Below are 27,541 nucleotides of genomic sequence, written 5' to 3'. Positions count from 1 at the left end.
TGAAATTTATTTTGTACTCCTTTAGCAGTCTCACGTAGGTATTTCTTGTTGGCAGTCAGCTCTCCATCATGAGTGATTGATTGAGAAATCCAGGCCCTTTCCATCTGATGGCTTTGGTCCCTGGGGCCTCAAGTTCTTTGTGTTGAGCTGGCAGCCAGGGGAAGAGTCAGGGTGGAGAAGCACACCCATTTCTTAACTGCTATGGCCAGAAGTGACACGTTACTTCTTCTCACATTCCATTGGCAAGCAGCAGTCATATGGCCCCAATTAGGTAGAGAGGGGTGCAGGGAAATGTTGTCCCTGGCCAGGCAGAGACTTCCTAGTTACAGCCTTATCTTAGGGTGGACAACTAGCCACCTCTGCGACAGTATCCCAAACTCTTGCATTATTTTGCAGGTGTGAGTAAGGTTACTTCAATGTAAGCAATGGGGATAACTTGCCTATTTCAATGTAATGTTGCTGGGATGCATCTCTTTTGTAGCCTGGTACTTTAAACAGTACTTAGATACTTAAATCTTTCAAAGCTTCTCTCCTTCTATCTAATTTTTTTATATAACAAAAGTTATTGAGTATCTAATAAGTGATTCTCTTTGGAGCAATGCTTAATTATATAGGTATGACTTCATATTTGTATTCATTGGTCTTATTGGTAAACATCACTTTCATCAGAGTCTCTGATTCTCAGAATTATCAGTTACAAAATCTAAGCTTTTTACTGAGCTAAACTGAAAATGGCTAGCATTTACATAGAAGTTATTGATTTTACAAAACAGAGACTGTAATGGTTTAAGTATATGGTCTTAATCAGAGATTTATTTTCCTAAATGTGTGTGGGTTCTAGTATATTTTCACTGATTTGGCTATTTAGAGTGCTGATAATTTCTGTTAACTTTCATGAATGACAACTTTATCACATTTTATTCTCTATTCAATTTTTGTCTCGGGGCTTCACTGTCTTCATTTTGTAAATAATGTCACTGATCTTGTTTACGGAAACCTAAGCAAAATGGGATTGTAAACGTCATTGAGGTCCTCAGAGCTAAATGTGAATTACAATGGTTGGGAAGATTTTTCAGCTAGTAAGAGGAAACCCAACCTAAAACTGCTTAAGCAAGAGGGGGATTTATCATCTCAGAGAATAGGAAGTTCAAGATAGTGAAAGTTTGTAGAATACATACCAGGCTTGGGTCTTCAGAGGGTCAAAGTGGCCTCACAGACCAGTTCTCTCTACCCTGCCGTCCTGGCTGTGTGAGCTGACGCCTCAGGTGGTCACAAGATGGCAGCAGCAGCCCCAGACACTGCATCCTCTCCCAAAGGAGCAGCCTTCGGACTTTCTCAGGCCTTCATCCTTTACACTCTTAAGAATTAACGGCCCCAAAGAGCTTTTAAAATATAATAATATGGGTTATATCTATCGATGTTTACCATTTTATAAATTAAAACTGAGAAACTTTAAAAAATATTTATTAGTTTATAACAATAGTACATCTTTATATGTTAATATAAATCACACATTTTTTAATGAAAAAACAACTATGTTTTCCAAAACAAAAAAATCTAGTGGGAAGAGTGGCATTGTTTTACTTTTTTTACAAATCTCTGTAATGTCTTTTTTTTTTTTAGTTTTATTTATTTATTTTTGGCTGCATTGGGTCTTCGTTGCTGCGTGCAGGCTTTCTCTAGTTGTGGTGAGTGGGCGGCTACTCTCTTCATTGTGGTGCGTGGGCTTCTCATTGTGGTGGCTTCTCTTGTTGCGGAGCACGGGCTCCAGGGCGTGTGCTTCAGTAGTTGTGGCACTCGGGCTCAGTAGTTGTGGCTCACGGGCTCTGGAGCACAGGCTCAGTAGTTGTGGCGCACGGGCTTAGTTGTTCCATGGCATGTGAGATCTTCCCGGACCAGGGCTCAAACCTGTGTCACCTGCATTGGCAGGTGGATTCTTAACCTCTGCGCCACCAGGGAAGTCCTGTAATGTCTTTCTTAATAGAGAACAAGTGGGTTCTCATATCTACTTCTGCACCCAATCTGTTGTGGTATTGCACAGCATGTCACCTCTGGATAAGACCAATGTACATTCATGAGAGAATGCGAGTGAAAATACAAATGACATCTTAGTATTAAGAAATCAGACCCACAACTTTCCCGGGAAAATGTCCTCATATTTTTTTTAGGAGCTAAAAAGCTGTTTTCAAAAGTCTTCCCTTGCAGACTATCACTCAGGTTTAATTGACCAGAACAGGATCACTTGCCTATTTCTACGAAAAGAGAATAGAATTGTCAAGATTGGTTTATACCAGTGATTCTTCCGTGTGGGTCAGAATCACCTGTGGAGTGTGTTAAAACACAGGATGCTCAGCCCCCAGCATGAGGGTTTCCATCAGGAAGTGTGAGGTGAAGGCTAAGAATGTGTGTTTCTAACAATTCCCAGGTGCTGCTGTGGCTGGCCTGGGATCCACTGTGAGAACCGGTGGCTGAGACCCGGATGGGGGTGGGCAGTGGCCAGGCTTCCGGGAGCACCGGTCAGTGGAGGACATGCACAGCTTAACACACTGGGGTTTGTTAGCAAGCAAGAGGGGAGAGCGGTGGTTGGTCCAACCGTGTTTGCTGTAATTATAGCCTCAGAAAATTTATGGTAGACGCCTGCAAAATGGAGAAATACTTGAACACTGGTCCTGTTAGTGACTTCATACTGGTGACCAAGTATATTTTGGATTCATGGTCAAGGGAAGAAAAGGGTGAGTGAGGGAGGAGGGACAGAAAAGGAAAGGATGGGGTACAGACAGAAATTTGATTTTAAAATGCTCTTTCTTTCTTCTTCTACAGCCTTCCTAGCTTAAGAAATGTAAATTGGGTGAATTTGACATGGAGAAACTAAATGTTACGGGGGAGGTCTATGCTTTGCAAACTCATTTTGGCACTTTATACTTTAACAAGTCCACTGAGGTCTACAACTGCGTGCAGCCAAGCCCCCACCCCCTGGCAGTTCATCTTGTCCTTCACCTTAGCACGAACAAGTTAAACGAAATATTCCTGACAGTGGGTTGTTATGAATATTCCAAACTATAGAGAAGCCACAGGTTAGGAAAGGGTCCTACGTATTTCTCTCTATTAACAAATCTCATTGAAAGAGTCATCGAGTTTGAGTGGGGAAGGATCAGGGACCAACAGCCCCTCCCCCTCTTACAGGCTGAGCAGTGACGATCGCAGAGGTGGAGTATGTGTCCAGGCTCACCCAGTCACCCGGTGATGGTACCGACGATAACCCTGGGCCTGGTGACGACGCCTGTTCTTCCCAAGTTCCAACGAGTTCTTCCACGTGGTGGCTAAAGCAAAGACAAAAAGCAGATATAACAAACAGGTTATATACGACAGAGTAACAGCTGAGCCGCCAGTGTTTAGGGCGTTTGATATTGGAGTAAAGTCGTTTCTGCTGTGTTATGTTCTGGCTAGCAGCCTTACACCCTGATCATCTTCAGTCCCAACACGACAGCCCTGGCTCTCAGCTCCACGACTCTCGTCCCCAGCAGCTTCCCGGAGGGCAGCCAACCTTGTGAGGTTGGAGGCCGAGCTGGTTTCAGCCCCGCCCCGGCTGTGCGCGCAGCTGGCCAGCCCCAGGTGAGGCCACGATTCCATCTTCTCTGCGCTCTTGGCGCCTTCACCTCCGAGGCCTCCCGGCCGTGGCTGGCCTGTCGTGGCCCTGACACTGAGCCTGGAAGAAGCTGTGGGGGGGGGGGGGCCACCGCTCTCCAGTCACTCCTCCTCCTTCAAGAGTGAGGCAGTTTTAGGACCTCGCCAGAAAAAAAAAAAGTTTGCCCAAGACAATGATGTATTTTAAACACAACAAAATTAGAATTGTTGGACCAGTGGGGTTTCAAAGGCCAGTGGTAGGGTCCGCAATTGCCGAATCTCCTTCTTAATGGCCCCCGGTTGCCTCAGATTTCTAAATTATAGTCAATTTTTATTTCATAATTTGAAAGGTTTTTTTTTAAGCTTAAAATGCTGATTCACAACTGATTCAATAGACTTCTGTAAATGAGCCTTCAAGTTAAAATGTCTTAAGGAAACCATTTTCATCCTGAAAAGGCAGAGAGAGGGAATAGGGAAGGGGTTGGTGGAGGTATGGTGGGGGATGAAGGGCACCCACCCTGAGTAACAGGGAATAGTAAAAATAAGAACCAGCAAGGCACAGCCTTTGGCTTGTGGCAAGCATTTAATACACCTGAGCTCTTACTTTTGGTTGAGTACCTATTACGTATCAGGCACTATACTCAGTGCTTTACATAAATTATTTCATTTAATTCCTTCAGCAGCCCTGTGAGGTAGATATTGTTATTTGAATGTACTGTTAAAGAAATGGTATTAGGCATGTTGTTCTTGTTATCACTTGTTCCTAAGTGGTAGAAGCAGGACTTCAATGAAGATACTTGCTTCGGAGACCATTCACACCACTGCTCATGCTGTGGGAGACTGCAGAGATGGAAGGCAGACCTGAGAGCCTTTGCAGTTTTGCTGAGAGTTGGCTGTATTTGTGCCAAACAGTGCTTGAATAAAAAAGAGTTTGCACATGTGAGCCATAAGGAAAACTATGGTATTAGGAGAAGAGTGGTTTCAAGGTTAATATTTTTTCATTTTGCAGAAGAAAGAACACCCACGTTGTTCAGTCTTAATGGTATTTGTTAAATCATTTTTAGGCTGTTATAACCATTGCATTTGTTAGGTCAAGAAAAGTTCTTCAACTGCATATTTTCATCTTTCATCATTTTACTAACTCTTTAAGGTCTAACAGTCAGGGTCAGATTTTTCAAAATTTGCTCCAGGTCCTGATTGCTGACCCCAGTTAATGTGTGTGTGTGTGAGAGAGAGAGAGAGAGAGACAGACTTTTAAAAAACACGTTATGCATATATTTTAAAATAATTCTGGTTAGAGGTTGCACATTTTGAGGGTAAGGGCCATACTGTATACTTCCTTTGGTTCCCCCACCGTCTTTAGCATAATATTAAGCCCTTAGTTGAAGCAAGATACTCATTACATTGACATGAGTGAGGATTATCTTTTATGTTTAAGGTACCCTAAGAATTAAGTGTAGTTTTACTTCTGAAAGGTGTCAAAATTAATTTTAGAGATGTTATAAAATGCGATTAAATAACGCTCATATTAATACTTCTCTTGAACACATTATACTTATATGCATATGTTAGAGGCAAATATTATCGTTTAAAAACTTTTTAAAAATTAAAACAATCTAGGCAGCACTTGCCAACATTTGTGAAATTGTAGGCATGTGATTTCAGGATTTAAAGACTCTAGTCCAACTCTTTTATTTTCTTTCTGACAACCAGAGATTCACGGAAGCCAGAATTCTTAACTCTGAAGCCGAAGCTGATGTGAAAATTTTGGCAAATAGGCAAAATAGAAAAAAGTGCGGAACACTTGCAAAGATTAGCTGCTACACTTAAATATATAGGGCATGTTAAGCCTCATATCAAGAAAGAAAGGATGCTGCTCTTGTCTATTTTTTAAAAAATACACATACGTGAACAGTCACACAATCAGCAGTGTCATTTCTGTGGACGTGATGGAAAATGAAGGACGGATACATAAAGTTTCCGTTCTTAGCAGGACATCAATTTAATGGGGGGAAAAAGGCTGTGAATGCTCGTTCCTCTGTGTGAGTTAAAATGACGCCATCCAGTCCTTTCCCCATAAGACCAACTGAAAAAGATACGATATATCTGAGATCAGACCATCACCATCAAAGACACCTCAGTGACTGTCTTCACGGAGACATACGGTGGTTCACACTACAAGCAACGTGCGCTTTCTAGAGACTTTAAACTTCAAAGAGAGTGTGATATCCACTTCCGGCTCAAATTAAGTTCGGACCGCACACAAATCATTACATTACCGGGTAGGAAGGATTCCTCAAGGGAGCGGGGTTCGGACTGGACTAGTTACTGTTTTCACTGTAGTCCAGGCTGTGTAGTTGCCCCGAGGGACGAAGACTGCGGGGTGCGCGTGTGTGACACGTGCGTGAGAACGGGTGGGCGCGCGAGTGGGTGTTCGGCGGTTGTGTGTGCGCGTTGAGGGAGTGCTCGCGAGTGTGCAGTGGCTGGAGGGTCTGTTGAGCTGGGGGTTTCGCGCGTGGCAGCAAGCAGGTGACGAGCCCGGCAGCAGCTCGGGCCGCGAGGGGAGGGTGGCGGGGGCCGCGACCCCAGTCCAGAGCCAGAGGTCGTCAACGGCCGGGGCGCGGGTCCCCGGGTGAGCGAGGGCGCGAGGGCGCGAGGGCGGCCGGGGAGGTGCCTGCCAGCCGCGCCGGGTCACGTGGCGCGGTCACGTGGCGCACAGCCGGGCCCAGCGGCGGCGGCGGCGGCGGCGGCTGAGGGAGGCGGAGACTCCGCGGAGACACTGGGGGAGGCGGCGGCGGCGGCGGCGGCGCGGGGCTGCTGGAGGCGGAGGCAGGGAGGCGCGGAGGAGCGCGGGGCCGCCGCCACCGGCGCCCGGAGGTGAGGCGGGAGCTGGGCTCTTGTCACCGCCGTCCCGGCCCGGGCGCTGCCGCCCTCCCGTGGAGGAGGTGGCGGGCCCGAGCGCCGGCCGGAGCGCCCTCCGGAGCCGGGCCGGGCGCCTGTCCCCTCGGGGCGGGCGCTCGGGCCCCCAGCCCCGGCCAGGCCCCTCTGCCGGGCGCGGGCGGGGGTGCGTCGGGCGGCCCCCGGCCGGGGCTCGGGCGGGGGGCGGCGGGCGGGCCCCCTCGAGTGGGCTTTCCCGAGGGCGCGGTGGGGAGACGGTGGCCGACACCCGGCTCCGGGCGGCGCTTGCTGCCGTTTAGCGGTTTTAGTCTTTTGTTTCAGTGTCTAAGAAAATGGGGCGATAGAGGAGCTTGGTGTGCGCGCGCGCGCGTGAGTGTATGTGTGTCTGTGTGTAAATCAGGAGGCGTTTGGCTTGGAGCCATTTTTTTTTCTTAATTGTGGAGACAGAAAACCCCTTAAAACGGTTTCCCGGGGGAAACTGTGCTCCTCCTCTTCCTCCCCTGCGTCTGGATGGAGTGGATTTCCCTCCCGGCCTCTGCCCACCTTCTCGTCCTCCGGGCTGTCCCCCTCCCGCCTGGCCTTCTTGCCCCCCCACCTCCCTGAGACCCCCGAGCGAGCGGGGTGTCTGCAAAGCGGCCCGGTCACCTGTCGTGGCAGCTGCATGGAAATGCTGGCGCTTCTGCTGTTTGGTCTGTGCTGTTTCCTCTGGCAAATCACGGGGATTCCGCTCAGAATGCCAACCCTTCCTCTTTTCTCTCTGCTTAAAAACAAAGTGCATGATGCTGCGTCTGAAGTTTGACCGGCTCGGGCAATTAGTAGGGAGAGGTGTCTACTTTTTCTTGTCACACCACTTTAAGGTTGGAAAGGTGAGGTTCATCTAGCTTTGTGGAAGGAAATAAGGGTGACACAGTTCTGTCGGGGATGGATGTGACTTATCTGCTAAATTGCCATGGTGATCAGAAAGTCTTCTAACACTTCTCCCCTGGTGGACAGTCAGCTCCCCTTACAGGGAGCTCTGCCCTGGATTTCTCTACTTGGGGATTGTCCTCCTCTTTGTATTTTGCAGTAGTTTAGCAGCACCTTAAGGATACCCAGTAGGCAGGTTCTTAAAAAAGCACAGGGAAAATAATTTATTTCTAAGGTTTTGAAGAATGTAAAAAATCATTTGGGAGTCACTTTCTTTGTGCCTCTCTGTCTGTGTCTCACGTTTGCATTTCTTGGAGTTTAGTTCTTGCAGGCAAGGCCACTGGGAATGGTGCTGTGGTCCTGGAGGACACTCATCCCCAGGCCCTGCAGCACCGATTGCTGGGATTTGGGGTTGTGATGGATGGAGAGCGACAGGGCTCCTTGCACACAGCCACGCTGCAAACCAGAGGCAACTGCCTGGACTCCTGGTGATCTGGTGGGGCAGTTGGGAAGCTGATCTCAACATTGTACCACGCTCAGATTGGGAGGAACTCAGCCGTCCCTTTCTATTTCTTGATAGTTTACTGTTGTGGAAATAAGTATATGAATAAATTGTGAATAGCTAAATCTAGTGTTTAAGCATAGTACTTAATTTGTGTGAGAGAGTTGCTAGAGGATGTGAAATTCTTTGGAGAATTTTAAGTGCTCTATTTTAGTAAGAGCTGTGAAAGTAGCAGTGTTTTCCTGCGATGGGGGGAGGTGTTGTTGACCTCTAGAGTTGGAAGTATGTAGTACTGAGTTAGAGGGATCATATAGGGAAAATTTTTTTAACACAGTGAAGCTTTATGACATGGGAGAAGAATAGAAAGCCCGAGTTAACTTCCTGTGCCCGAGAAATAGTAATGTATTTACTACTGTTTATTTTAAAACCAGCTTTTCATTTAGAAAAGATGTGTGTATCATATTGAACTTTCTAGTTTTCATATGGAGCTATACGAGTGGTAGTTTGATTATTTACATTTTCCCCACCAAAACTCTGAATGGAAAAAAACTTTTTTAAGCCATAAAAGGATAAGTAGTTCATGAAACCTGTTTTATATTGAACCATCCGACATTGATGCTGAGATCCCCAGTGATGAAAGAACAATAAAGAGACAGCAGCCTTCCTTCAGGCTGCATGTCAGCCCTCTCACTGGGTAGTGTGGAGGACAGAATGCAAAGCCCAAGTTATCTTTTGGTTTTATTGCAGGTTCACTGAGTATCTGAATTTCGGGAATGTTTGTTGAGTGCTTTCCATGGGCAGGGCTAAGCTAGGACATTGTTCTTCATCTGTTTCACTGCATTTACAGTATCAATTATCTCTTTCCTGTTCTCTTCTGTGGATGGAGAAAGATTGAAGATAGATTGAGTGACCCAGCTATGCATGTGATTCATCAAATGCATTAAAAAATTGAGTAAAACTTCTGTTATGAAATGTCTTGATTCAGTTATTGAATTGGTTTCTATTGGTTCCTACCCTGTGAAGTGTTTTCAGTATTACCAAAAGCTTTTCCGAAATTGTACATTTGTCCTTAGTGAGACTGCAGGGAATATGTAATTGAAATGTCGAATTTCTTTTAATTTGGTTGGGATAATGTTAATTTAGTCAACTAAATTTTAACATATTAAAAATACTAAGTTTTTTGTGATAAAATATACATAACGTAAAATTTACCATGTTAACCATTTTTAAGTGTACAGTTCAGTGACATTAAGTACATTCACATTGTTATGCAGTGGTCACCACCATCCATCTCCAGAACCTTTTCATGTTCCTGAACTGAAACTTTGTATTCATTAAACAATAAATTCCCATTCTGTTCTCCTCCCCACCCCCGCCACTCCTGACCACCACCTTTCTACTTTCTATCTCTGTGAATTTGACTACTTTAGGTCCCTCATATAAGTGGGATCATACAGTATTTGTCCTTTTGTGACTGGCTTATTTCACTTTGCATGTTTTCAAGGTTCATCCATGTTGTAGCATGTTTCAGAATTTGCTTCCTTTTTAAGGCTGAATAATATTCCATTGTATGTATATATTACATTTTGTTAATAAAGGTTCTAAATTTTAACATACTAAGTGTTAGCAACTGAGGTAATCTCATGATGATCAAGAGCTCTCACTGGAAATTATTTAATTATGATTTGTTTAATTAAAACAGAAAATCAAATTAGTTATTTTAAAATTTTATTTAATTTTATTTTTTAATGCACAGTACCTTTTTAAAATTTTTATTTATTTATTTTTTATACAGCAGGTTCTTATTAGTTATCTGTTTTATACATATCAGTGTATATATGTCAACCCCAGTCTCCCAATTCATCCCGCCCACCCCAACTTTCCCCCCTTGGTGTCCATATGTTTGTTCTCTACATCTCTGTCTCTATTTCTGCCTTGCAAACTGGTTCATCTGTACCATTTTTCTAGGTTCCCATGTATGTCTTAATATACGATATTTGTTTTTCTCTTCTGACTTACTTCACTCTGTATGACAGCCTCTAGGTCCATCCACGTCTCTACAAATGACCCAATTTCGTTCCTTTTTTTGGCTGAGTAATATTCCATTGTATATATGTACCACATCTTCTTTATCCATTCGTCTGTTGATGGGCATTTAGGTTGCTTCCATGACCTGGCTATTGTAAATAGTGCTGCAATGAATATTGAGGTGCATGTGTCTTTTTGAATTAAGGTTTTCTCTGCGTATATGCCCAGTAGTGGGATTGCTGGGTCATATGGTAATTCTATTTTTAGTTTTTTAAGGAACCTCCGTCCTGTTCTCCATAGTGGCTGTATCAATTTACATTCCCACCAACAGAATGCACAGTACCTTTAAAAAATATGGGAACCATGGGGGATGAAACTAATATGTATGTTATATCCTCTCTGGGTCCTTTAATTTCCCTTCCACGTGGATAGTGAAATATGGTACATCTTTCTGAAATTTGCAGCTGATGCAGACGATGTTTTTTTTTTCTCAGCTAATGTTATAATGGTGGTATATTTTGCTGTATGGAAGAGCATGAAGGACTCACCCTGAGGTATACATTGTATAGGAATGTTTGATTATTTCCCTTTATTTGCCACTTTCCAAAATCATGAGTTGGTTCCCTACCATCTTCCAATGGTAATGGAGCTAGGGTCTTTTCTTTCCTTTTTTTTTTTTTTCTTTTTGAGGATCTTTATGAACTCCTCTGTTTTAGCATATATGATGTGTTTCAGTCCATTTCAATTATTGTCCTTTTGATGCTCAAATTGCCATATCTTTGGGCAGATAGACTCATTCAGTTTGGCTTTGAGTCCTTATCACACAGCTCTAGTAGCCTATAGTAGCTTCCTTGCTTTCTGGTGTGACAAGATGTTCCAGGCTCATCCTATACCCTTCCTGTTCCAGGTTTGGAATCAGAACAGACCATTTTTAAAAGAAAAATAAAAGGGAAAGTAAATGACCAATAAATATGTTAAAATATTCAATTTTACTAGTAATTGAAGAAATGAAATTAAAAGCAAAAATAAGATACCATTTGTTATGAACCGAATGTCTCTCCCCCAAATTCTTATGTTGAAGCCCTATCCCCCAATGTGATGGTATTTGGAGATGGGGCCTTAGGGAGGTAATTAGGGTTAGGGTGGAGCCTTCATGATGGGATTAGTACCCTCATCAGAAGAGACAGACACCAGTGAGCTCACCGACCCCTTCCAAAACACTTCCCTCCCTGCCCCTCACCATGCACAAAGAAGGGGTCATGTGAGCACATAGCTAGATGGCAACCACTTACAAGCCAAGATGAGAGGTCACAAAAGAAATCTGCCTTGTTGGCATCTTAATCTTGGAGTTTTCAGCCTCCAGAATGGTGAGAAATAAATTTCTGTTGTTTAAGCCACCCCAGACTGTGGTATTTTTTAATGGCAGCCTGAGCCAACTAAGACACCATTTTTCAATGATTATATTGGCAATGTAATTTAAACTCAATTTAGACCTTACTAGATGTGAAACAATTTGGTAAAGCTTGATATAAAGTATTATGTTATTATGATTACTTCGGGTATCCCTTCTCTTGGTAGTCTTAATATTTGGGCATTTCCCAATTTGGAGTGGGAATAAGGATGATAGTAACTCCCAGTGCTGGTGAAGATGAAGGGACATGTATACTCTTGGTCTCAGTAGAGGTGTAAATTGATGCACTTATTCTAATCTTTTTTTGTCTATGTTGGGTCTTTGTTGCTGCATGTGGGCTCTCTCTCTAGTTGCGGTGAGCAGGGACCACTCTTCGTTGAGCCATGCGGGACTCTCATTATGGTGGCCCCTCTTGCTGTGGAGCACGGGCTCCAGGTGCACGGGTCTCAGTAGTTGCGGCACGCGGGCCCTAGAGTGTGCGGGCTTCAGTAGTTGTGGCTCGCGGGCTCTAGAGCACAGGCTTAGTAGTTGTGGCTCACGGGCTTAGTTGCTCCGCGGCATGTGGGATCTTCCCAGAGCAGGGATAGAACCCGTGTCCCCTGCATTGGCAGGCAGATTCCTAACCACTACGCCACCGGGGAAGTCCATTGCACTTATTCTAAATAGCTACTATTATGTGTCAAAACGTAAAATTTGCATAGCCTTTAACCCAGCAAGCCCACATTTAGGAACTTATCCTAAAAAATAGTAGGAAAAGTTAGCAAAGATATATGTATACAGTAAAGAACTATTTACTCTATACAGTTATTTAGTAAATAACCTTAAGTAAGGAGTTGATTAAATAGATTAGGGTACCTTCTTTGCATACAGCCATTGAAAATAATGATATAAATCTATATTAACCAATCTGGAAAGATGCCCATTATATATTATTGAGTGAAAAAGAGAGATTACAGAACTGTAGGCATAGCAATTACATACAATATAGGCATAGAAAATGCTGAACGACTAGGCTTTGGAGGCCAAGAATCAGACCTTCGAGGAGCTAGGCTTCAGGAGCCACCTAATGGGCAGTCTGTTTCAGGTGCCGTGGTCTTGAAGACAGCACCCACTGATTTCATTGTTGTGTCGGAAGATTTAGTTTTCCTGGGGAGAGACTATGATTGGCCTTGTTAGGTAATTTGCCCTTTGGCTGTGTGTGTGTGTGTGTGTGTGTATAGGATTGCTCTCAGTTGACAGTCCCACAAAGATATAGAATGGAGGAATCACAAGGTGAGTTGGGGTGCTTTTAACTAAAGAAAGGGAAGACATTCCAGGAAGACAAGGCGATAGATGCCCGCTACACATTCAGTTAAAATTAAATACATTCTTTGCTCATAAACATTGAATTAATTACTGCATCTCCATAAATTACTACAGACTCTGATAAACTTGGGCTTTCTTTTCCTTTTAACTTCTGTTTTTGGCATGTTAGGACCTATACCAGTGGGTCAACTCTATTTGATTTCTGGCTTTCATAGAAAATGGGTCAAAATTAAAATTTTGGATTCTCGGATTTTAAAAATTATGCTATTTTCCCTTTAAATGTGGTTAATTCAGAATCAAATATATTTCTCTGATGTCAGTAAGTAGAAATAGAAGTCTTTGCGCTTGTGTGGTGACAAGGATAACCACTTTTGAGAGAAAGAGTATTTTAAGAATAGAATGGAAAAGTAGTGTTTATGGAAAGCCTCCTAGTAATGGCGTAGTAGGCTGTAGAGTGTAGAAAATTATTCTGTAGGTGTGCAGAGGTGCTGTGCAGATAATACAGACTCACTTGAACATCTTTCTCACTGGTATTATTTCTAATCAAAAGCACAGTTAGAGTCAAAATGGATGTGAAAGAGCTTTGAGAAAGATAATACACACTGCAACTTAAGATTTACAGTTTCTCACTTTTTAAAAATTAAAGACTTAATTTAGACCTTAATGGATGTGAAAGGATTTGGAAATGCATAATATAAGTTATTATGTTGTTACAATTATTTCTGCTATTTCTTTTTTCGGTAGTCTTAATACTTGGACATTTTCTCCCAGTTTGGAATGGGCATAGTAGAGCCGCTGGGTTAAAGTTTTTCTTGTATCAGATCTGTTCGTGTCTGGTTAAGGCTAAGAAGTTGGCCTTTTTCATGAATAATTTTTATGACAGTCTCAACCTTTCCTCTTAAGTCTCACCTGTTGATCCCAAGCTAGTTACTGTTTGGGACACTTGGTTCTACAGGCTCTTTGGTATCTACTTTCTAAAACTGTTGCTCAGTGTTTTCAAATTCTCCTTTGATAGAGACAAATATCACTGCGTTCAGAATTTTTTCATCCTAACTGAATGTTTCTTTGACCCGTTTCTTGCAATCAGCAAGGGAAGATTAGTTTAAATTTCGGAGGCAGTTACACCTGGTGTGTGTGTGTGTGTGTGTGTGTGTGTGTGTGTGTGTGTGTGTGTGTAATTTTCAGTCTCTGGCAAGAGAAATGAAGTCTTGTGTAGAACATACTTTGAGTACCATGTTGTTAACCCCCTATGAACCTTTCCTTCATCTTTGGCTTTTAAGAGTATATGATACCGTCCTGGGGAAACACATGGCATTGTGTCAGAGTGCCAGAGGTCCTCCATGACGACAGGCTGGTTAGTACTGGGACAGTTTTAATATTCCAGAAAAGCTGATCAGTAGTGACGTTACCATGTGCTGAGAACATGCAGGATTATCTTCACACGTAAATCAGTTTCCTAAGCTTCAGACAGTCCTCTTAGCCACAAACCAGATGGACAAATTCAGCTCCAGTGGTTAGAATATCAAAACATGCATGATAAGAAGTTAGCCTGATGCTGTGGATGAAAACCCTGGACACCAGAGCTGACATTTCAGGTGGCCATAGTTACTGTGTTAAATCATCAGGAAGTTTATGTATTAACATCTGTCATGTTACACAAGAATGCCTTCAAAAAGTCATTCCTGGATTTAACTTACCTGAAAGAAAGAAGTTTAAGGAGGTTGGATCATGGGGACAGCGAGGTGGATGAATGTGGCTAAACCCAGGTCACATTTTCCAGTGCCTACAAATAGTTGGAACCCTTTTTGTTTTTGTGCTTGCCATCTTTTCCCAGGAAATGAGAAACCCAGTTTGTGTTTCCTGTGTAGGAAGTTAACTTTTCAGAATTTTCTGATATCTGAATGATGAAATAAATTCTGTAATATTTGAAATGCTTGGAAGAAAACACAGCGACTCTTAGTAAAAGAAAGCTCACAGTTTGCTTATCTTATTCCAATAGTAGTAATTTTTAATACTGTGACGGAGTGAGAATGAAAGTGGCACACACATTGTTCTGTCTCCTCACCCAGCTTTGATTCTGAGGGACTTGGGGATAAATTAAGTAGCGTGGGATCGGGGTCCCGCCCACAACCCATCCGTCACAGCTAACTGGAGCATCACTTCCCAGCCTTTTTGAATTGATGGCGTCCTGTTTGTGTTTGATTTTGCATCTCCTTCCTCCTCACCATTCTTACAGCTACGACAGCCAGGTCTCTGTTATCAGTGGAGAGCAAAGTGCTAATATATGAAGTCCACAAGTTATCACCATAATTCAGTTTTATCTAATTATGTCAACCTTTAATTTTAACTAATCAGCGCCAAATCTTTTCTGGACCGTTAACAAGCTGCACGATTACATTGCCGTATGGAATAGATTTATTTAAGTTTTTGATCAACTAATTAACATTGTTTTGAAAAATTTCGTGATACAGTACAGTGAATAGGATTTGTACCTTATGTGTATTTATGTGCAAGAAATGGGATAGAGAAACATTAAGTACCGTTGTAGGTCCCTCCTAGGCTAAAAATGCTTTTCTTCACAGAGGTATTCATAGAAGCAATAATGTTTATGAGGTGCTTTGACATCAGCCTCCTATGAATTTAATGTAATAAGTTTATTGTAAATAAGTAGAGAAGTCTCAGGATTAACCCATGGTTCAGAAATGGTGTATCGTTTTTAATTCTGAGAGCCTTGGGATATCCCATTGTCTTCCCTTTCTTTGCTGTCTGTGATTTGCAAACAATGGTGATCTCTGCTGATTAATGGTCATAGAAATGGAATCTCCTTGGCCGTCCTTCACCCGTGTTCAGATGGTGAAGTTTTTCTCTTTCATGTGACATAGAAGGATGTGCATGTACTTGGCTTTGGGGAATTGAGCTATTTCTCTCTGTATGTAAGACAGCTGAAACTTGTGGGAGAGGGGTAAGCACTGTCACGTGAACTCTACCAGTAATCACCGGAGGTCAATTTAAGCCAGTTACTTCAAACCTTTTACTAGATGGTTAATGACGAGCACAATTGGTTTGAGTTAAACCTCCTTTGGTGCTAATGAGCAGTAAGGTGGACCCAAGGTGAGATGTCTGAGGAAGGAAGCGTGCTGGGGAGTCTGGAGTTATTCACAAATTAGATCATGAATGAGCTTCAAGAAGTTAAGATTGGCTTTAATTCTACTCTTCGTTTTGTATCTACTTGGCCTTTAGTACTGTCTTAAGTACTTAGAGTTATTTTAAGACATGAACTACTATCTTGTAGCATAGGAAACTCCAGGTAAGTAGGGCAACAGAAAGTCTGCCTAAGGTTAATGGAAGAATGTAATCAACTGGGATGCAAACTTTTAGCTCCTGAATTTTTATCTAGTGGTTTTAATCATGGTCACACTATTCTGTGTGAAAAATATTTTATATCTTGACCTCTATATTGTTTTATGTATGGAACTTCAATGTTCTTTTTGCTTCTTAATTTTAATATGATAATATGACTAATATTAATTCTTAGTATGATTCTAACTCTGACATAATTTAAACTACATATATGGGGATACCTTGAAAGAAGTATATTCTTTCTTCAGATTCTCTGGTCCCCTTCTAAATTTAAAAGCACAGAAATAACAACAACCAAAAAATTACTAAGATAGGTTGGTTCTAATATAAACTGCTGAGTTAGTTGTAACTATTTTATTTTAAGAAGGTGCTTTTTCTTTGAATAGGTGCATCTCTCTAGAAATCCAGGTAAATGGGGCTCCAGGTGGGAGGAGACTGCCCACCTGTGGTGAGTGCGTTTCTGATTCCTTTTTTTCTGATTGGCTGGTGCTGAAATTTGAATCTGGTTTTGACCTGCGAGGTCTTTTCTCAGGATTCCCACTTCTGGTTGTGGTTTGACCTGTTTTCACTATTGTGGGCACCAAGTAGGTAAGCTTGACATATTGCACTCATAAAGAAGAAAAGAGTCCTGGATTCTAGAAGGAGACTTTGGTTAGGAGTGGTCCAACAAATTGAACAGAGTTAGCCGCTGTGGGGAAGGCTGCACTGAAGCTCTGCTTTCTCTAGCAGAGCCCCCAGGTGTGGGGGGCTGTCAGAGGCAGTGGGTGGAATGGGAAGAAGCGTGGTTTAAGGGGACTGAATTCGAGTTTGGACGTACAGATTTGAAATGTGTGAACGCAGTTGTAGCAGATGGAGTACCTAGGCATGTGGCCTTTTTTTAAAAATTAAAAAATATATGAAGTTTGCTGTGTTATATATATCAACTCCTTTTCTTGCGTGCATATTATAAATATTTTCCCAGTTTCTTGGTTGCCTTTCAACTCCAACTCTGTTCATGGCATATTTTATGTATAAAAGTTTAAATTTTCTATGTAGTCAAGTCTTTCAATTTTTTTTCCATAGTTTCTACTCTGATGGTTTGCTTAGAAAGTCTTTTCCCATGGAGTGTGTTTTTTTCCCCTTCTTTTTTTTTTTTTTCCTTTTTTAAGCAGACAGGTGTTTTAAACTTTTTAAAATAAGCTTCGTATCTTAGAATAATTTTGGATTTACAGAAAAGGTACAAAGATACTCGGTACAGAGAGTTCCTCCGAACCTTCACCCAGCTTCCTCTAATGTTATCCTACAAAACTATAGAACATTTGTCAAGACCAAGAAATTAACATTGATACGTTGTCATTAACTAAACTCTAGACTTCCTTCTGATTGCACCAGTTTCACTGACGTCCTTCCCCAGGGCACAACGTTACATAAAGTGGGGTGGGTTTTGAAGAGGCAGGACCACACATGGCAATGTGCTCTGTGGAGAAGCTGAGCTCGAGACACTGCACTGGTGTTGGGACATGGCAGCTTTATGGTTTACAGAATTCTTTCACACATACACGTGATTTAGATGGAAAATATTCTTGATCATTGGTCTTATTAGACACACCTGCCCCTAGGAAGCATGTGTCTTGGGAGTGGCACTGTTCTGCGTGTGTGCTACCACAGGGAACTTGGGCAGAGAAATACCTCTCAAACTGTCCAGACTGCCAGTTGCTGCCTCCGTTTCCCCTGCATTGTAATTCCCTAAGATGTCTTTGCTCTCACACTGTTGCCTGGTTCTTCTGCCTGGACCGGAGTGGAAAATCATATGTTGTTGATTTTTAAGTCTCGGAGAGAAAGGCACCCTCATTGTGAGGAAGCGTTTTAAGTTCCTAGACATCAAAGTAAGCCCAGAATATCACTGCTTTCACCCTCTAGAATCACGGTACTAGGCACGGCCAGTCTTCTAACTTTATTGACCAAATGAAGGGTGATGTATCTAATGAGAAAAAATGTGGTTGGCGTAGATGAACGCATATCTTACTCTTTAGATGGGTTTGAGACTCTGTGTGGCTCGCTTGCCCATCTCTACCCCACGGTAAGTGGAGACAGATGAATGAAGTAAGAGGTGGGGCGGGCAGGTGGGAAATTAGGTAGAATGCAAGCCCTGTTGGGTGACTCCATGCCCACACTGCCTGATAGAAATAGCATTAGCAGGGAGGCCTTAGATACCACTGCACTTGTTGTCTACAGGCATCGCGACTCACACATGTTCACGTGAGCTGGGCCGAGCTGTCTCGTGGGTAACCACTGGCTTCTACTTGTGCATTCAAATCAGTCTCCCCTCTCCTAACTGAAAACACTTATGTTTTCTTAGCCTTTTCTGACCTGTAAAACACCACCACCCTGCCTTTCGATTTAGAAGGCAGTGAGAATATGATTGCTGTGCATGCCTGAGGAGGAGGGATCAATGAAAAAGCGAAGAGGACCCTGGGTTGGCTTTCTACAGACCCTGAAGACAGTTTCTATAGAGTTGTTCTGTTCCACCTCAACTCAGAGAGAATCGGTAGATCATACTGGAAAGCCTCCAACCAAGTCACAAGTAAATCAATAGAAATACAATTTTTAAAGCAGAGATCCATTAGTAGATTATACCTGCTTCAGTTTGGCCAGACAGAGACAGCTTTTTTCTGTTTTCTTTGAGGAGTTTTTCTCGGTGGCTTGTGACTTTTTACAAGTTTTAGTTATAATCATTGTTTTTACAAAGCCTTTTTCCACATCTGCCGTTTTATCTGGTCTTCACAGTAACCTTGCACATTATGTCAAGCATGTATTTTTTTATTTTATGAGAAAGCTGAGGTCGGGGGTTTGCCCATGGTCACGTAACTGTTAAGCAGACGTCTTGGGACTTGAGTCTGCACCTGCTGATCGAAAGTCCCGTATCTCTTCTCTTACCCCCTGTGGCCTCCCGTCCAAGCTGCTGCTGCTGGTTTTATAGGTGCATGTGGGTGAAGCTAGTGGGGTTTTCTCTTGGCAACAACCAGCACGTATCCCAGACTGATAACTAGCCGACCCTGTTGAGTGCATTTCTAACATCCTTTCTTCCCTTCGTCATGGAATTGGGGTTTTGTTTAGATACCCTCCCCGTCTGCATGTGCTGTGGGGAAGGCGATCCATCCCCAGCACAGGGGTAAGTCCTGATCTGTTTCAGCCAGTCATGCAGGTCCCACTCACCGTTGGTGACTGCTGTAGGGATAAGCAAGAGACCTAGTTCTGGTCTGCCAGAGGTTCTGGAAAACTTCTCAATCTTAAAATGACAACACTAGGAAAGATAGTCCTTTTCCTCTGAGTACAATCCTGTCTGGATGTGGTGCCTGGAGTTGTTACAGCCGCATTGCTACAATCTGAACGTGAAGCTGGTGCAGGGGAGAGGACAGAGCGAGAAAAGAGCAGAGAGAACTCCTCGGAGCCTACCATGCACCTGCCTTTGGACTTATTATGTGAAATAAATTTCCCTGTTGTTTAAGGCAACCTGAGTTGAGATTATCTGTTACTTGCACTGAAAGACATGCTAACTCATTCATTCATTCATACCACAAAGGAGAAATACAGGGTATAAAGGTGGGATTTGATCTGGTCAGAAGGTCAGAGATGGTTTCCCTGAGGAAATGCAGAGGCCTTGGTGAAAGAGATGCCTTTTCGTGCTGGGCCTTGTATCCCGTGTTTAAGGATTTTGGTCTTTATTGCAAGAGCAGAGCCACTGAAGGGTTTCATTACTGGAGAGTGGCAGGAGAACATTGAGCTATAGTTAATTTAAGCTGCCTCTGCTAAAGAAAACCTTGGCTTAACATTCCAAAGAGTCCCATTTGATTTGCTGAGCAGGCAAGGACCAGTCAGTGGTTAAGGCCCTGGTGATTGTCAGGTACGTCCACAAAACATGAAAGAACATCTCTGCTTGGAATCTGATGAAGTAAACAATCTACTTTTCCTTTTCTTCCTCCTTGCCAGTGTGTGTGTGTGTACACATATGTACATATACATGCACAGAGGCAGCTTTCATATTTTCTAATTTAGGCGTAATTTGTGAACAGTCTGTCGTTCGCTTAGTGTTTGATTATTTAAGTTAAAAAGTTGCAGCTAAGAAATCTGTGTTGGAGTTATAAAAACAGGATAGATGGTTTCATTGTAAATAAAATTTTAAGGATGTATTAATGTGGCTGAAATTGAACTTTTAGCATCTCCAGAGGTTTTCCTCCAGGTTTGATGTAATAAGATCTGCTCTGATTCTCATACATATGGATATATTAGAAAACTGGATTCCATCCCAGTGTAATCAGGCCGGGAACCAGCCTGAACTGCAGAGTGGAACTGCAACGAAAGCTGCAGTCTCCTGTAATCATACTAGGATGCGATGTGGTCCCTCCCTATGGTTATTAATTAGTGGAGTTGTAATGAGACTCCCCCCCATGCTTTTAAGGAGGCTGATCAGTGGGCATCTGGGCGGGATTTGAGTTGTGTTTGGGAGCCTTCTGTGTGCAGGTGGGAGGGATCGGTGTTTCAGGTGGCGGCAGGTGAGCCTCCCGCCAAGTCGGCATAATGGGAACAGGACTCTTCTGGGCTGCCATCTGTTTGTGGCGGATAGGAAACCAGCAGTGACTTCTGAGGAGTTTATGTTGAAATACTTAGGAATTAGTAATGGTAAGACTGTGCTGATCAGGTATTAGGAGGTAGGGGAGATAGACTGTGGAGTGCCTTTTCATCACTCCTGATTTTAGGAGGCGGCTGCCTGGGCTCAGCAGCCCCCGCTCGCACCTCCCCCAAACCGCAGCTCTCTTGTACCCACCCTAACGGCCACTCACGTCACCCCGGTTCTGTACTGAGTTGCCCATGGCAAGGGGACACATTTGCATGACTGTCTCAGGTAACACCGTGCGTGGTGTTTGTCGCAGGGTGGGGGGCTCAGTCTGTCTCTGTGACTCTTGATGTATCATGTTTTTTGTTGTTTTAAATTGTGGTAAAATATACATAACAGAATTTACCATTGTAGCTATTTATAACGTGTACAGTTCGGTGGCATTAAGTACATTTATGCTGTTGTGTGACTATCGTGATGGGTCATGTTTTAACCAAGTAAAAATAGTGGATGCTTCTTCTCTGTTTACCAAATATATGTATAAAAAAATCATCAGCATGCTCTGTTTGATGTCCCTTTGGTTTTTAAGCTGGGATTTGCTTCCTTTCCACATGGAAGTTGACTTGGTGGGATAGAGGTGCCGTGCCCCCATTGCTCTGGGTTTGGTTTGCTGTTCTTGAACCTGGGAAGCTCTGCCCTCCAGGCACAATGCTTTTTGACGGTACCCTGAAAGCTGCTCTGCCTCTCCTGTATTCTACTTTAAAGCAAGGGTGTGGAATAGAGAATAGCTCACTTCCCTTTTAACCTAGCATTACTTGGAAGGTTAACTAGAGGAGTTGCCCTCGGGTGGCCTGCTGAGGATGTGTGAGGTTGGAGTCACCCTGTTAAACCCCTGCCACTGCATCAGGTTCTGAAGTGCTGCCTGCCTTTCTGACTTGCAGACCCTGCTGGGTTCCATCTACCACCTGCAGGTTTCTGTCTTGCCTCCTTCAAAACGATCAACAGAAAGGACCACAGAGCCCTCTGTTAGTTAGGGAACTCCTGGTTATAAGTTAGAGAGACCTAACTGAACTCGTTCATACACTAAAGGCAATGTATTGGAAGGATTCTGGGCTGTGTCCTAAAATCTCTGCAGGGATACAGCTGGGCTTCAGGCCAGGAGCCAGAGACTGGAACACTGGATGGGCCTGGGAAGCTCTTTCCTTCTGCCTGTCCCCATCTCTTAGCTTCCTTCAGTGCTTTGAGTTCTTTGTTCCAGACCAGCATCCTCCACTCCCTGGTCCGTGTGGCACAACGTGGCTGCCGACACCCATGTTCTTCATTGTTAGGATCCAGGTGTCTAGAGACTGTTTTCTCTGTTCCAGAATTTCCTGGGAAGAACTGATGAGCGGTCATAGAAGATGGAACCAGGCTGTGAAAGCACCTAATAAGTTTTGCATTAGAAATTAAACGGAACGATGAGACCCCAAGTGAAATCAAAACAAAGTGCTGCCATCTCCACTGCCAACAAAAAATCCAGTAAATTGAGGAGATGAACCTGCCAAACAAATTCTGGAATTACCTTTTTTAAAATTAAATTTCTTTTTTAGTGAAATAAATTATAGCCTATTTTTATGTCAGCATTGTTTGAACTCAGAGAAATTATGGCCAAAATTTAATTCAGCAGGGTAGCTTGATGTGGGAGATAGATTCCTGAAAACCTGAGTTTAAATAAAATATTTTTAATTAAACTATATTTTAAATACACAAGGGGAGCCAGTGGTTAAGGCCCTGACTGCTTGCTATCAGAAGGAATCCTTTTGTAAATCTTTTTCTAAAATGCAGTAGTTTTAACCTTATGAATTTGAATCTTCCTATATCACATTTACCTAGATCTAAGTATACCAGTGGATTGTCCTTCCTTGCCGTCGTTACCTTGTCGGGGTCACTGGCTCACTGGCAGGTTGAACACTCCACCGACTTCTGAGGTTATGAACAATAGCAGTTCCTCTTTTAGTTGTTTGGTTACACCCATAGATCCCCTGTATGAATTTGAGAATTCCTCTGTGAGTTGGAATTAGATTGGGATTGAACACTCTGTCTGAATTGTGAAGCTGTATGCAATAATCCAAGCAGGTTTGAAAGTATCACTTAGTGATTGCAAGAAAAAGAGCAGTCTGACAATTCTGGGAATTAGTGCCATTTGAGAATTTGGGAATTGGTCATGTTGTCAAATGTGCAGGATCTATTGTATTTGCACATCAGTCGTAAAGGTGGTTTATTACCTATTTGACTTATTAGTGTATTTAAAATTAAAAACTCAAACAGTTTCCCTCCTCAGAAGCTGTGGGTTGTGTGGAAGTATGAGTATCACTGGCCTTGAGGGGAAGGGCATGATGGACACCTGAGTAAATATTGACGTAGTGGAAGATGACACCCTCTGGAAGGCTGCTCTATCTGACATGCCCCTCACTGTACTCGATTCCCTACCCTCAGAAGGACAGGAAACATTTATTACTGTTTTAAAGGATTTAGAAGCCACTGGTATTCTAAAATAGTGCTGAAAGAGCCCTGCTGTTGGATGAAACCTGGGAGTACTGCATGTGGGTTATGAGAAACCCTTTATTCCACATGACCTTTCTCTCCTTGTGCAGGCCTCTTTCTGCATACCATGGGGGATGCCTCTGACATGTCTTGTCTTAAATAGAATGCCTTGAACCGTCCTTCTCTCTCAAAAATGCAGAGCTGGGGAGCTCTGAGGTTTGGGAGACTCGGTGCTCTCAGAACGACAGAAGTTGGAAGTAATAATGGAAAAACAGAAAAGCATATATGAGGGGGCCGATTTCATGTGGTGCCTTATGACAACCCAGAAAAAATCAAATCAGTATTGTAAATTTGACAAGGCACCACCTTTTAGTTTATAAAGCATGTTATATTCCTCAGAGCATTTTTATAAACGTTGTCACCTTTGATCTTTATAGTGTTGTCAGTAAAGGTGGTAAAGAGTGCAGCGAATCGACTCTCCAGTTACTGACGGGAAGCAGTCTGGGAGCAGCTGTGCCCCCCTGGTGTGTCCCCGCCACCCACTGGCACAGCTGACCTGAGCTCCTCCTCCAATTCCTGCTCAGATTCTTTTCCCATTTCACTTCTCCTGACCCTCCTTTTTAAAAGAAATTTTATTTGATGATAACTTTATTTACTTACTTATTTAGAGCCCAGCCTTCTCCCACAAAAGAGTTAAGGTGGCTTAAAAGTAATGACTAAGAAGGAAATTATGTTGGTAGAAAATTTTGGCTCAAGTAAGGCCAGTTTTCTTCTTAAGCTTTGAAAATGAGGATAAGAGGAAGACTGTTTGATTAAAATTAAATCCTCTCTGTGTGCCGAGAGCTCCCCAGCAGTTGTTAGGTCATTGCACAGCCCCCAGATATTAAGCATATATAAACCTTTTTCGTGCCCCAAGTTTAGGATTGTATGAATGGAGAAAGGAGTAGCACATGAGGAAGCTTTGTGGTTACAGACACCTGAGCTTCGCTCTTTTGGTGTTATACTCAGTGTCTTTATAAGTGTAAGCATAAAAAGCAGCAGTATATTACAGTACATTTATAAAACGGTGGAAAATCACCTGTGGTCTCCACCATTATTATAACTCTTAAGCATAGCATTATTTTGAATTCTCCTGCAAACACCTTTGTATGCTTTTGAAAATTGAACATAGCACAAGCATTTTTCATGTTTCTATATAGTCTTCATAACTATACCTTTTTATTGCGACAAAATATATAACATACAATTTACTCTTTTAACCATTTTTAAAGTGTACAGTTCATTGGTGTGAAGGACATTCACCTTATTGTGCAGCCATCACCACCATCCACCTCTAGAACTTTTTGTCTTCCCAGACCCAAACTCCGTACCCGTTAAACAATAATTCCCCATTCCCCGCTCGTGGCAGCCACCCTTTTTCTTTCTGTCTGTATGAGTTTGACTACTCTAGTTACCTCATTATATTCACTTACAGTGAAATCACATAGTATTTGCCCTTTTGTGACTGGCTTATTTCATTTAGCATGATGTCTTCAAGTTTCATCCATGTCGTAGCATGTGTCAGAAATTTCCTTCCTTTTTAAGACTGAACAATATCCCATTGTATGTATATGCCACATTTTCTTTATCTATTCATCTGTTGATGGACACATGGGTAAGTGTAATTTGTAATTTTTGAGGACTGTATAATATCCCACCAAGTAGATAAATCATATAATAATATTCTTCAGTGTTTGTTATTTGGGTTGTTTCCATTTGGGGGCTATTTTAAAGTAAAGATGTAGTAAATATCAAAGTTCTTTTTCTAATCCTTCTGGATTGTTTCTTTGCAATGATTATACAAATACTTATGTTCTGCTTTGTTTGTCATTTACTGGGTTAGAATTTAGGCTAAACTTTTGGATGAAAATAATTTAGGTGTATGCTAAAAATAAAAAGCATTACTCTGCATTTTATTGAATATGCCTTAGTTTTAATGAGGAAGGGCCATCTAAAGAATTCTTATTACATCAATCAGTAGAATGCCTCCTCAGTGAGAGAGCATGATGCAGTGGTTTACAGATGTCAGAGATGATTGATGTTTCAGTAGTTGAAGAACTGATTTCAGGACAATATTCAAGAAGAGTCTATGGGCTGATGAAAAGATTATCAAATCTTTGAGAATTAGTCCAGTGGTGAAACTATAATTTTTATAAGACCGAGTGGTCATATTGGGGAAGAATTGGTATCTTTGTTCCTGTTTTTATTGTTATCAATCTTTGGCATGTCTGTGAATACAGAGCTGGAGTGAAAGATGTGATTCTTGACCTCTGAGATCTTAAACCCAGGTTGTCATACCACCGTGTCAAACAGTTAGAAAACCAAAGCGGCTAAGTGGTAAGAGAAGCCGGCATTGGGTTCCTACAGAGGAAGCAAAAGCAGGCTTCCCTTGCTTTTTAGATAGTTGTTAGACTGAGAGGAGGGTAGGCCCTAATAGGGTTCCGGAAGAGGGTCTTCAGTTTGATGTCCTGCCCTCCCTCCTGCGTCAGCTGCTGCTGCATTAGGCCTCTGCGTACAGTTTGCGGCCGTCTAACAGTAAGTCCTCCCGTCACTGGGGAGCTTCACTTCTTCACAAGGCTGATCTTCACCCTTTCCCGGGCAGCTCATTGCTGTGGCATCCACCATGACCTGGAGTGTCATTCCCCTGCCCATGGATGCAATAAGAAGCCTGTGCGGTCTCACCGACCCAGTGTAGACGGCCATTCTTTGGCCAGACGTTGCCTAAAGCCCTTCAGTGGTGTGCTTGCCTTTGCCTGGCTGAATTAAGGCTCTTTGTTACTTTTCTATCAGTCTAAACCTATCTGCTCCATGTCTGTTAGAAATTCCTCAAGGGCCTGTCAGTGGTGCCTGTCTGTTTTCTGCAAAAAATTCTTGTGGTACTTTTATATTTGTTTGATCATTTTAAGGGAATTTGAGAGGGACTAGATAAACACATAGGCTCATTCATCACTTTGAATTTATTCTTGTGTGTTTTGTTTTCCCATTTTACTGAACTCTCTTAATAGTACTAATTTCATTCAATTCTGTGTGTTTTGCAGATGGAAAATTATAATTTATAAGTAAGGATTTTTTGCTCTTTCCATTTTTATATGACTTTTTTCCCCTGTCATAATACACTTCTTGGAATTTTTAGAGTGATGTTGAACAACACCGTTGGTGAACATCTTTGGCTTAATCCTCACGTTAGCCAAACTTGAGCACTGTTGGTTTTAATCACTGTCTGCGTATTGCCCAGTCACTTTCTGGAAACGGGGACTAGTATTGGAGTGTACATGTCACCTACAGCCTCACCAGTGTTGAGTGCCCAGAATATTCCCAAAGCTCTTCCTAATCTGTAGTTCTGTCATTTTAACATTAAATTTGAGTTTGGTCATTGGTTATTTCCTCTAGACATTCTGGAGTCCATGAGAACAGTCAGAGTTGGCCTTTATTCATACATCATTTTGTTCTCATCAAATACTTATACACAGCTTTCCCTCCCTATTCCAAAGCAGCTTGGGTGTGGAGTGGAAATTACTGGCAACACAGTTTGGTGAAGAAAGTATGGGCCTTGGAGTCAGATATCAAATCATAGCTCTGTGACTAATAGCCCGATGATTTTTGATAAGCTTAACTTAAACTCTTTGAGTCTTGGTTTAATCATTTGTGAAGTAGGGATTTTACTGTCTTACAGAGTGGCTTTGAATGTAGAGGAAGATGCAAAGAGGGCTCTTAGTAACGCAGAAATCATTCTTGCTCCTTGCCTCTTCTCTCCCCAGTGGGTTATTAACACACTAAGGCCATTCAGCAAGAATTGGCCACGATTTTGGTAGACTTTACTTTTAATCAGAGATAAGTTTTACTCCCCCGCCACTCCGATTCTTTGTCCCTAATTTTCCAATTGAAATAAGGGTGAATGATGGTTGTTTTTACATATCTTTTTAATAATTTACTTTATTCCAGTTTTTTAATTGCTTAGTGGGTATAATATAAATAACACTACAACAACAATGTCTAGCATTTTTTTGAACAACTATAACTATGTGACAGGCAGGTAATTAAAGTACTTTGTATATATTTATTTAATCTTCCCAGCAATCCTTCTTCATAGGAAACTGAGGCTCAGACAGGTCACCGAGGATGGGAGTGTGACCCAGGCTGCACGTCCTGGCAGTCTGACTCCAGAGTTGTACTTCTGCTGCCTCCGGACTGCCGTCGTGGTATTGAAGGGTTTGTTCCCTTTATTCTGTATTCCTGAAGCCCATTCTAGTGTGAGTGTGTATACATATGTATGTAGGAAAAAAACTTAGTTTTTGAAAAGGCTAGTTATTATGAAGTTAGATAGCAAGTGTCAAATATAGAGCATTCATAT

General features: G+C 42.4%; 1 protein-coding gene across 3 annotated transcripts in view; it reads left to right on the top strand.

Annotated features, from left to right (window-relative positions):
* Positions 1-6,358: 6,358 nt before the first annotated feature.
* The window catches only part of TULP4 (TUB like protein 4), a 237,301-nt gene continuing 216,118 nt past the window's right edge, over positions 6,359-27,541 (top strand). Inside the window, exon 1 of one of the 3 annotated variants that reach the window (XM_057527691.1) lies at positions 6,359-6,501. The gene's annotated coding sequence lies outside the window, so the exon portion shown is untranslated. The remainder of the gene's footprint in view (positions 6,502-27,541) is intronic. The other 2 variants (XM_057527692.1, XM_057527694.1) reach the window with 2 other exon arrangements.

This window comes from Balaenoptera acutorostrata, chromosome 14, assembly GCF_949987535.1.
Source record: "Balaenoptera acutorostrata chromosome 14, mBalAcu1.1, whole genome shotgun sequence".
NCBI lineage: Eukaryota > Metazoa > Chordata > Mammalia > Artiodactyla > Balaenopteridae > Balaenoptera > Balaenoptera acutorostrata.
This window is presented reverse-complemented; position numbering and strand designations above follow the sequence as displayed.